Here is an 11,685-nt window from a genome sequence, read left to right as displayed (position 1 = left end):
CATCGGTTGCCAGTTTGTACAATAGTATAGTTATGTCTCAGCACAGAACCTGCATCCAAGAAGGCAGAATGACACTTTAAAGGTATTAATTCTTGCTTTGAAAGAATGAATTCAGTTATCAAATCAATGTCTATTATTCTAGGATTTCTTGTAGGTCCTTGAATAATTCATTTGATTCTCTTGGAACAGGTTTTTTGTTGTTGTTGTTTTGCAATACTTAGGTCTGTCCCTTCTTGCCTTTACCTTGGGGGGAGGGGGACTGGGGTGGGTTTGTTTGTTTGTTTGTTTGTTTTGGGGTTTTTGTTTTTTTGTTCTTTTTGGTGTTTTTTTGTTTTTTTGGGTTTTTTTTTGTTTTTTTTGTTTTTTTGAGACAGGGTTTTTCTGTGTAGCCTTGGCTGTCCTGGAACTCACTCTGTAGACCAGGCTAGCCTCAAACTCAGAAATCTGCCTGCCTCTGCCTCCCAAGTGCTGGGATTAAAGACGTGTGTCACCACCGCCCAGCAGGGGTGGTATTTTTGCCTGTCCTAGAACTCTCTCTGTAGACCAGGCCGGCCTTGCTCCCCTGGATGGATCTGCCTGCCTCTGCCATCTGAGTGCTGTGATTAAAGGCATGTGCCACCAATGCCTAGCTTTGCCTTTACCTCTTAACTTCCAGCACAGCGGTGAGTCCTTTGACTCCAAAGCATATTCTGAATCTGAGCAGCCCACTCAGGTCTCCATAACTTCCTAAGTTCAGGCCAGCCTCACCTCTCACCAAGAATCTGTGTGTGTGTGTGTGTGTGTGTGTGTGTGTGTGTGTGTGTGTGTGTCTGTCTGTCTGTCTGTCTGTCTGTCACTCTGTGTGTGTCCTTTGCTTATGAGAACCTGTCCTCTCTACCATGTGGGTGCTGACCACAGGACTCTGGTCCTTAGGCTCAGAGACAGCCACATCTACTCACTGATCCATCTCTAGTCCAGGATCAGGAGAGACATCACTACCTTTATAGTAACTTTGCAAATTTTCACCATGACGTTCAACGGTCAAGTCCTCTGGTGCTGTGAGTTTTATGTTTTCCCTGGCTCCTTTGGAGAATGTCAACAGAGAAGGCTGGGGGGTGAGGAGGTGAAGATCAGGGATAGGTTTGGGGTGCCAAGGTGGGGAAAGAGTTTATTTCCATCCAACTGCCAAGGTCTAGATGAGTTAGGAGGATGCAGATGGATTATTTTCTACTGTGGTGTGCCATCTCAAACTACTTGAGACAGGTTGGGGTCATCCTCAGTGCCAGGCCTAATTTACATTGTGTCAAATCTGAGAGATGCAGAAGGTCATGGTTCTACCGGGAATCAAGAGTAGGTACCCCGGATTAATTAGAGTTTACCAGAAAAACACTAGCATCAGAGAAAGAAACAAAGAAAGGAAGGAACAGATGATAGATAGATAGATAGATAGATAGATAGATAGATAGATAGATAGATAGATAGATGATAGAATAGATCATACATACATACATACATACATACATACATACATACATTTTAAGTAATTAGCTAACATGATTAGCAGCTGACAAGATCAAACTTCACAAGGCAGCCTGGTGCACTGGAGGGCATTGGAAGAGTCAATTTTCGGAGTGCAGGTACATGGTGCTGATCACATTCCCTTTTCTTAGGATTTGGATAAGGGCCACCGACAATATGGAGTAGAATCTGAGAGTCTACTGATTCATGACGTCATCTTGAAAATGAGGATGAAAGCCAAGAGTCGTGGTGCATGCTTTTAATTCCAGTACTCACAGCACACAAACAGGTGGATCCTTTCTGAGTTCCAGGCAAACCTGACCTATGTTGTGAGTGCCAGGCCAGCTAGGGATACAAATTGAGACCCTGCCTCTTAAAAAAAAAAGAGATGAAAGAAAGAAAAAAAAGCCGGGCGGTGGTGGCGCACGCCTTTAATCCCAGCACTTGGGAGGCAGAGGCAGGTGGATTTCTGAGTTCGAGGCCAGCCTGGTCTACAGAGTGAGTTCCAGGACAGCCAGGGCTACACAGAGAAACCCTGTCTCGAAAAAAAAAAAAAGAAAAGAAAAGAAAAAAAAGAAAGGAAAAAAAGGGGGGAGGAAGGAAGGAAGAAAGAGGAAGAGATGGACAGAAAGAGAAAGGAAACTTTATTAATCTTAATTAAATCAGAATGGCCTAGCCAAGTTGACATATATACATAGCCATCACAATATTCTTAAAAATTAAATTTTCAAAAGAACTCCACCTCAAAATAAAGCCATTTCACTGTCTCTGGATATAGAAACTGCAAGTCTTAGTTCTTATTATCTCACAAAGGAGATGCTGTAACAAGTACACTCCAGCCTCTGATGCCACTTCAGTGTTTCTTGCTAACAGCCTACCATCCCTGCTTTGCAAACCAGCCAACCCAGAGAATAATCCCAGGTCCTATTGTTGGGAACTTTGGACTTTGGTTCATTTCATTATACTTCAGGGAATTGCAATATTGGGGGGAAAGAGCTAACTTAGAAATGATTTTATAAATATGACAAAACTTTCAGACGTTTATTGGGAGATTAAGTGGAATCAACTGTTGCGTACAATCATTGATCTGGCTTTTTAGCTTCAGAGAAGAGAGAGAAGATGCTTTTAAACTGAATAGAAAAACTAATTCGCCCATCCATTATTGGCTGAGACCAAACAGGAAGCGTTTGAAGAGAGGATGTGGCTACTGAGAGAAGCATCCCCTCAGGAAGGGCTTCCCTTCCTCCAAGCCCTCCCACCAGCATTAGTTCCTGGCCTCATCACCCCACCCCCGCCCCCTTCAAACTACACCTTGTAAACCCCTTTTATGTGCTCTGTTCCCAACACCAAAAATTCCTGGTGTTCCTCCGTACCCGGTTTCAACTAATAAAACACACACGCAAACGGCCCGACACCGTTTCACACAGGGAATTAACTTTATTCAGTCTTTAAATTGAAACTACAGTTGGGACATACCGCAGACGACAGTTTCCATATGCTATGTTCTAGGAAAGTAGAGCTGTATTATTTATAGTTTACAACATGCTGTATAAAATTAAAGCTAGCAGAGAAGCTCCCAGGCAGAGAAATTAGACAAAGACAGGAAGACAAAGAGCCCCATTTTGCAATATTCTGAGAAGACGCCCGTGAACCCGCACAAAAGTTTAATATCTACCATTAAGCAACATGCAGCGGTATTGTGTTTACTTTAGAAAAACCGTATAAGGAAGGATGTTAAAGAGTAAGAAGGGGGAAATGTAACAAGGGGAGGAAGAAAAAAAAAAACGTTTTAGAAAAGCAAAGCTGAGTAATTGTCCGGATAAGAGTAGATCTTTCACAAGTGCGGAGTAAGGTCACGTGACAGCAGGTTGATCTTTGACCCAACTGTCTCCAAGCTCGTCTGACAGCAGGGAGGAATAATTGCTTCCTCATTTAGATTAGACAATGTGCTCTCCTCTCTGCAAGCCGCACTCCTCTAAATAGATTGGAGGGAGTAATGGAAGCAAGTTATACTGGGAAGCGGGGTGACCGAGTCCTCCTGGTGTGAGCCTCGGTAACCCCTTCAGCCCGGCCTTCATCCTGTTCCTATTTAGGGAACCCGCAGGGCAGCGGTGCTGGGTGCCTGCAGGCTAGCCTGCCTTTATTGTTTAGACTTGGGGGAGAAGGTCACATGCCCTCTTTGACAGAGAGGTTTATAGACTCTCTCTAATTAGCTGCGCCCTCCATCCGACAGACAGTTGGCCACCTTCCAAGAACGGGGATTTGGTAGCGGCCACTGCTGAAGGAGAAAACAAGGTTATTTACCCCTCTGACTGGAGTTCTTGGCACAAGCTCACCCTTAACACTCAGACACGTTTGCCTTTGTTCCAACTTGCGTTTGGAATTCTGAGTTAGGGCGTGGAGGGAAACGTGGCTATCTATGTAGTGCTACACAACCCGTATGTTGGCCTTAGCCCTCCTCTCACTAGGCCAAGGCCTCATACAAAAAGAAGGGTGACAGAGCCGTGTTTGCACATGTCCACCCACCGGCTCTGAAAAGGAAGTTACATTCGCAGTATCTATAAACTGACGGCAGTTGCACATTGGGGCAGTTGGAAGTCCCATCTCAGTAAAACGTGACTGGGTTTAGCTATTGCTGGAGTGCCCGGAATATATTTGGTTTGTCCTGTTATGTCGAGTCTGCAGGATGGTGGATTAAGCCGATAGAAATGCTCTGGGGCTGATTCAAACCAGATGCTCCAGGGCGCAGCCCAGCGTTAGGCAAGGCTGCCCCCTCGGCCGTCTGCCAGCGCAACCGAACCCGCTCGGTCTCCACCAGATACCTCGGCTGTAAAAAGCTTTCAAGTTCCCATTGTTATTCCAGGCACATTCCAGGGGGATTGAATCACAACGTTCAACAGGACTCTCTCTCCTGGCTTGAACTGCCAGTTTAGGGTGGATCAGACCCCCAACTTCAAATGTGGAATCTACTTCGGGTCAAAGATGCTTTAGGGAAAACCCCAGAGAAAAACCCTTCTCTCCACCCATCCATATGGGGCTCTCTGGCGCCCAGCTGGAGTCCCAGTGCAAGCTCCAGGGGTCGTCAGATGAAAATATTGGATTTATCTCACAGGAATAAGTTTCCTGTGCTGGTTTGAGACTCTCCAAAGGAAGCCAGGGGGCTGGACTGGAAACTTCTACGTTAGACCGAGCGTGAGAGAGAGCCAGTAGGTCCATGCTGGGAGCTGGACTTGAGATTCCCCTGGTTTTAAAGTCAGCTCACAAGGAAAAGTCCCAGCCCCTCCCACGTGTCCACCCAGACTCCCGGTCCGCCAGCCCAGGACCGGGAGCGCGCACAGCTGGCGGCCGGCGAGCCACATCTGGAGTGCTAACCTCCGAACCCAGATGTTCCAGGACGGGGGCGGGGCTCCCTCCCGCAGAGGCGGTCCCTCCCTTTCACAGCCCAGTTCCAGATGCCAGAGGTGCTGGGCATCCCACCTCCGGGAGCGAGCTGGATCAGTGGGGGCCCTGGGGAGGGAAGTAACTGGAGCTTCCCTGGGGAAGTTAGGGTGATGGCGTCCTGCCAGTAGGCTGCCATCGTGATAAACCCACTGCGTGGGATTTAACAATCCTGGTTCCCTGGGAGGTAATGGCAGAAGGAGGGGCCCCCAAACCCCAGAGAAGAAAATAGGGGGAAGGCACGCTGTTGGTGGGTTGAGACCAGAACGGAATTCCTCCCCCCCCCCCGCCCCCGCCTCTGTTTCTTGTTTCAAATGCAGACCTTTTTGGTCCCTGGTGTCCACTGGTTCTTCTGGTCCCTCTTCCATCACCCAAAGCGGGAAGGGCTACAAGTACCCTCTCCATTTTTCTCCAGAACCTGAACGTGTCTGGAGAAGTGTGCCCTGGGAGGGTGGCTTTTCCACTGTGACGTTTGTAAGCAGTTTTGGCGACCTGCTCAGCAAACTATCTGCCAAGGATTCAAGGCTGTTCCGGAGAACATGCGTCTGTTGGATGCTCTGATAAGAACATATCCTTTCCATCCGACTTGTTTAAGCTGCCCTTCATAAAGTTGTCCTCAGATTTTATTTAAGGGTGTCATAACACCCCTGGTCGTTGCGCAAATGTGACAACCAGAAGATCAGAGGAGCCCCGAGGGGTAGTGGATATCTATCGTAAAGGCAAAAATGAAATCACAACCATGAAGATAAAGGATGGCCCTTTTTCATTCAGACAGACGCAGTCTTAAGATCAGGCCTTTCCTCAACCCCCACCCCTTCAGGGAAACTCGCATAAATAGGCCCTGTAGCCTCACCTAGTTACTGATACCAAACACTGATACTCAATTGATACGAAACAAACCTTAGTGTGCCCTCTCCCAAGCTGCCCTGGCTTCTCTGAGACTAAGAATCCAGAGTATTGAGTACAGGGGCTAAGCATTAAAATGCTTGACTAACGCTTCCATTTGTAATACAGAATTGGCAAGGGGCTGGGGCAGGGTGGCTCAGTTGGTAGAGCACTTAGCTAGCATCCATGAAGCCCTGAGTTTTGTACTATGAACTGTGTATAATCCCGATTTGGTGGCACAGGCCTGTAATCTCAGCACACCCTACTTAGAGGCAGAAGGATCAGGTCAAATCATCCCTGGCTACATAGAGACTTCCTTGGCCATTTTAGACTTACAGTGGGTGGAAGAAGGGGGGAAGGAATCACATTAGAGAGTACTTAAGTTTCATACAAAAAAAAAAAATTTAGTATCTTGTGTATAAGGTATGTGTGAAGTTAGAGCCCCAGCTGGACCTTGGGTTCCAGGAACTAGGTTATTGGGCTTTTGTTTAGCCAGCCCTAACTTTGCCCTCTTGATGACTTTATGGCTTGAGGGGTTTTCCTTTGTTTTTTCAAGAGAGGGCTGCTCTCTGTAGCCTTAGCTTTCCTAGAATTTGCTCTGAGGAGCAGGCTGACCTCACACTCAGAGATCTGCCTCCCAAGTACTGGGATTAAAGGACTGAGCCACTACCACCCCAATTATAACTTGAGGGTTTTTTATATGTCATTTCTATGTGACTGGTGTTTTTATATCCTTCCAGACCATCTCACTTTTAGCACCAAGAACAATAGTTATTTTATGGCTATTTACAATCTAGGATCTAGGATGTATGCTTAACACTAAATTCCATTTAGGCTAAAATATCCCAAACTTTGAAAACAAAAAAAAAAAAGGGCGGGGGGGGGGGAAGGAGCCAGATTTGCAGGAGATCACCACTTTATGCCAACTGAACAAAGGATGCTTCTTACTTTTTAGTTTTGAAAGCTTGTCTTGGCTAGAGTCTCTGAAACACAATATTATTGTCTGGTAGTTGAACGTTGGCTCCACAAAAAATATAAATAGATAGATAGATAGATAGATAGATAGATAGATAGTAGCACTTTTCCTAAACCTATGTGCCAGGCCATTCCTAGAACCTGGGGAGGAGGGCCAAATAATCTCAAAAAGATTCTCTAGCTCAGAGTTACTGTGGCTTTGCATAACAGCTCAGAAGCAAGAGGTTCAGAATTTAGCACTGTGCCCACCAGGGGCCAGCTACCCTTGAATCTGTAGCATTCTTTGCAAAGGTTCACATTTGTGTTCAACCAGAATAAAATCGGCTTGAACTCTGGCAAGCTGCTGCCTCCACTCTTCTCAGCTTCCTCCCATTCTTTCTAAGACCAGAATCACTATAGCCCAGGCTGGCTTTGAACTTGCAGTCTATCTAATTTGAGCTTTTGCTCTTTCTGCCTCTCCCTCAGGAGCTCCAAGAGCACAGATGAATGTGGTGCTGAGTGTCCAGTTCAGATCCTGTTGTGCGATAAGCAAGAATGAGTAACAGGTGAAATGGAAAAAAAAGATAAATACAAGAAACCAGCTGGTAACAAAACTACAACCTCAATCCGGCACTGGAGCCTGAGGTTAATCAATTTATGAGACCTGAAACAAACAAACAACTGGTCCAGGCACATGGGCCACACACCTTTGATTCCAGCAGTTAGGAGACAGTCAGAGGCAACCCAGTCTCCATGATTTCGAGCCCAGCCTGTTTTACATAGTAAGTTCCAGGACAGCCGGGACTACATAGATCAACAAGGTTTAAAATCATCATCATCATCACCATCACCACCACCATCATCATCATCACATGACTTCTGTACCACGAAGGCGCACACCTGGGCTATACAGTGAGACTCTATCTCTAACCTGTTTGCAATCTTCATTTAGTTATGGAAGCATCATATACTCTTCCAAAAATATTCACTGAGGGCTTCATTCATGCTACAAGTGGCAACGGGTGACAAACAGGTGTTCACCCAATTCTTTAAGCTAGAACCATCAGCAGCCATTACATTGGGACCGATATTATATTATAAATATCTAGTTTCCTATTACCCGCGCCGCCCCCACCCCACCCCATCCCCGTGTTTGAGAAGGTGGTCTAAATTTCACTATTGTGAAATGCAGAAGGTGAGAAACCCTACTGAGGAGATGTAAGCCTGGATGGTTAGAGCAAACAGAGAGGAAGAAGGGAAGAAGGGGATGGACTGCAGAACGATTCCTTGCCACCGCCTGCAGCTGCTGTAGAGTCAGTCACCCAGCGGGTCACCCAGCAGCCCTGGGATTTCCCTAGAAGGATCACAAAGAGGAAATGAAACTCAGACTAGTCACCAGAGATGGAAGGGTATGTGTCTGACTGTCTCTTGGCTGCCTCAGTTTGCCATCAGTGAAGTTTGACCTCAGAGACAACAAATAAGTGTCTCTGAACTTGGTGCTAACACTCCTTTGCCCTAGATACGATGACACCTCATCTCATTTCAGATGAGGTGGGGCACTTTCAGGGTGGAGTGGCCAGCATCAACTTGGTACACGTCGCGATCTGGCCTAGAGAGAAGGAGGTAACCAGGGGACCTAAGACATTGTCTCCCTGGGTACAAAATAATCGTAGTCATGGATTCCCTTCAGAGCTCAACAAGGACTTCAGCCTTGGTGGACTCGGTACCTCTCATTCAGTTGCCTCTGCTTGATGTGCCGAGGGGGGTGATCTGTGTGAGACTCAGGTCTCTCTCTTGCTCCACTGAACTCCAGGGTAAGATCCCAGCTTTTGCGGTGACTGCAAGGTTCCCCTGATCTCCTTCTTCCTGCCTCTCAGTCATCTTTATGAAATTAATTCCTCCAAGTGTAGAAGGCGCCCACTCACGACAAACCAATCATGAACGTTACCGCTTTGCTTTCTGTCTCAAAAACAAGATGCAAAAAGAATATATGAAAGAATTTTAAATTAGCCAGCTTGAAGGAAAAAAATCTCCTAGTACTAACAGTTTTAGAGTTCATCCTGGTTATTTTCTTGTTGTTGTTATTGTTTTCTTTTTTCAAGACAGGGTTTCTCTGTGTAGCCCTGGCTGTCCTGGAACTCACTCTGTAGACCAGGCTGGCTTTGAACTCAGAAATCTGCCTGCCTCTGCCTCCCAAGTGCTGGGACTAAAGGCGTGCGCCACCACTGCCCAGCTCATTCTGATATATATATATATATATTCATTCTAACTTCTCAAAGATGGGCTGGTGAGCTCTCTGGGTGGATAAAGGCATTCATGGGCAAGTTTGAAGACCTGAGTTCAATCCCAGGATCCAAAGTGGAAAGAGAGAAAGCATTCCTAAAAGTTATTCTCTGACCTCCACACTCAAGTCATGGCACACATGGGTATGCAAACACACACACACCTTTTTAATTTTAAAGAATTACTTATTTATTTTACGTATATGAATACACTGTAGCTGTCTTCAGACACACCAGAAGAAGGCATCAGATCCCATTACAGAGCCACCATATGGTTGCTGGGAATTGAACTCAGAACCTCTGGAAGAGTGGTCAGTGCTCTTAACCTCTGAGCCATCTCTCCAGCCCCCTCCCCCCATGCTTTTAATGTAATAAATTCTTAGAGAGTTGTTAAGTAAAAATTATATTTGGATGCAAGCCTGGTGGAGCATGCCTTTAATCCTAGCACTTCCTGAGTGCTAGGCAGATGGATCTCTGAGAGTTCAAGACCAGCCTGGTCTATAAAGTGAGCCCAGGACAGCTAGGGCTGTTACATAGAGAATCCTGTGTCAAAAATCCAACACACACAAAAAAAGATTATAATTATATTTGGAAAAAAATAACTTCACTGAAGTTTATGTGTAAAAAAAAGAAAAAGGTACATGTTAAGACTCTGTAACTTGATATGTAGACCAGACTGGCCTTAAATTCGCAGAGATCCCTCTGCTTCTGGCACCCAAGAGCTAGGATTAAAGATGTTACCACCATGACCAGATGGCACAACTTTTTTTTTTTTTTTTTTAATGTATGTGTTTGAGTGTTTTGCCTGCATGTATGTACATGCACTCCTGGGTCCTGCAGGGCTCAGATTCCCTAGAACTGGAGTTGTAAGCGTTTCAAAACCACCATGTGGGTGCTGGGAGTCAAACCCTGGTTCTCCGCAAGAGTAACAAGTATCCATAACCACAGAGCATAGCCTCAGCCCAGCACACCATTCTTAACTAGTATCCTAACAAATAAAGTAAGCTGTAGGTAAGTGGTTGTTTTTTAAAATCAGGTTTTCAGAAAATTGTTTTCAATGAAATGTCAAATGAATTGAGATACTAGGGCCCGAATCAGGATCTCACGGTATCGATTTGGAATATTTTTTTAAGTGCCATTTGTTTGGACAAGAGATGAAGGTACCACTGTGCAGCAGGTGTCAGAAGTCAACAGGGTTACAGCAAGTACCTTTACCTGCTGAGTCATTTCTCCAGTCTCGCCCCCCCCCCCCTTTGAAACCGTGACTCATGTGGTCCAGGGTGAACCATATTCAAACACCTGTTCTTCTTTGTGAACAAGAGGTTGAATTTGGTCCCCAATACAGAAACAGTGGAGGGGGGATGGCAGAGGCTAGTTATCAACATCTCTAAAACACGAACAGATCCAAAACCATACAAACCAGGTTAGTTGTCGTGGCTCGCGTCTTTTATCTGAGCATTTAGAAGGCAGAGGGAGTTTGAGGTTAGCACAGTTTGCCTATCAAGATCCAGGCCAGCCGGGCGGTGGTGGCGCACGCCTTTAGTCCCAGTACTTGGGAGGCAGAGGCAGGCGGATTTCTGAGTTCGAGGCTAGCCTGGTCTATAAAGTGAGTTCCAGGACAGCCAGAGCTACACAGAGAAACCCTGTCTCGAAAAACCAAAAAAAAAAAAAAAAAAAAAAAAAAGAAAGATCCGGGCCAGCCAGGACTAGGAGGACTACACAGTGAGTGAGAGCCAGTCTCAAAACAACGACGAAACCATATAAATCACTTCATACTTATTTATCAATCCCGGTTTTTATTAATTACTTATGAAATAAACCGTGTTAATACCGCTTGCCTTTCCTCCTCCCTGACCACACAATTTTCAATCTCTGTCTCCCAGGCGGGCTCTGCTGCTCTCAAAGAGTTCTACCTCGCCCCTCCTTCCGCAGCAGGCCCTACCCTCACATCCTGTTCTCCAGTGAGTTGGCAGAAGAGGAGGCGTGCCTGCGCTTCCCCAGTGCCTGCTACACAGCAGTCAAATAAATATGAGGCATACCAACTAGGCTCCTGAGTCTGGGCTCCTTGCTGGGAACAGTTGACCATTGTTTCTAGCCACAAGATGGGGAAAGGACTTGCTTTTATCCTCCAGCTTCCCTCTGCCTTCCCAGAGGACCCACCTGCTCGTCCTGAAGTCCCTAGTTTCCTGTGTGGGTGTTTTCATCATTTCCCAATGTAGATTGCATGCCCAGAAGGGGAAAGTATAGATGCGGACACCCAAGCTCTTTTGTGCACTGTGGGGGCAGGTGGAGGGGCACGGGATGGGGGGGCGGGGCGGGGCGGGGCGGGTCAGGATAGTAGAATGGCTATGGAAGATAATTCTCATTATACTGTGGTAAGCAGTATCCAACATTGCCTCTAACTCCACAGTTTTCAAAGCACTTCTTATCTGCTATCTTGTCCTCACGTTACGACAGGATGGTTCAGTTCCAAGAAAACAGACTCTAAGGCAGAATCTTCGAGAAGTTTCTCAGAAACCAGCATCTGGAAGGCGGGAAGGGAACAAGACTGGGCAGAGAGAGCGGTTGGACCCCAATGCAGCGATATCCAAAGGCTCGGGCTTCTGCCAAGGAGCCTTGGGCTGAGATA

Source organism: Arvicanthis niloticus, chromosome 20, assembly GCF_011762505.2.
Source record: "Arvicanthis niloticus isolate mArvNil1 chromosome 20, mArvNil1.pat.X, whole genome shotgun sequence".
Taxonomy (NCBI): domain Eukaryota; kingdom Metazoa; phylum Chordata; class Mammalia; order Rodentia; family Muridae; genus Arvicanthis; species Arvicanthis niloticus.
Note: the sequence above shows the minus strand (reverse complement) of the source record.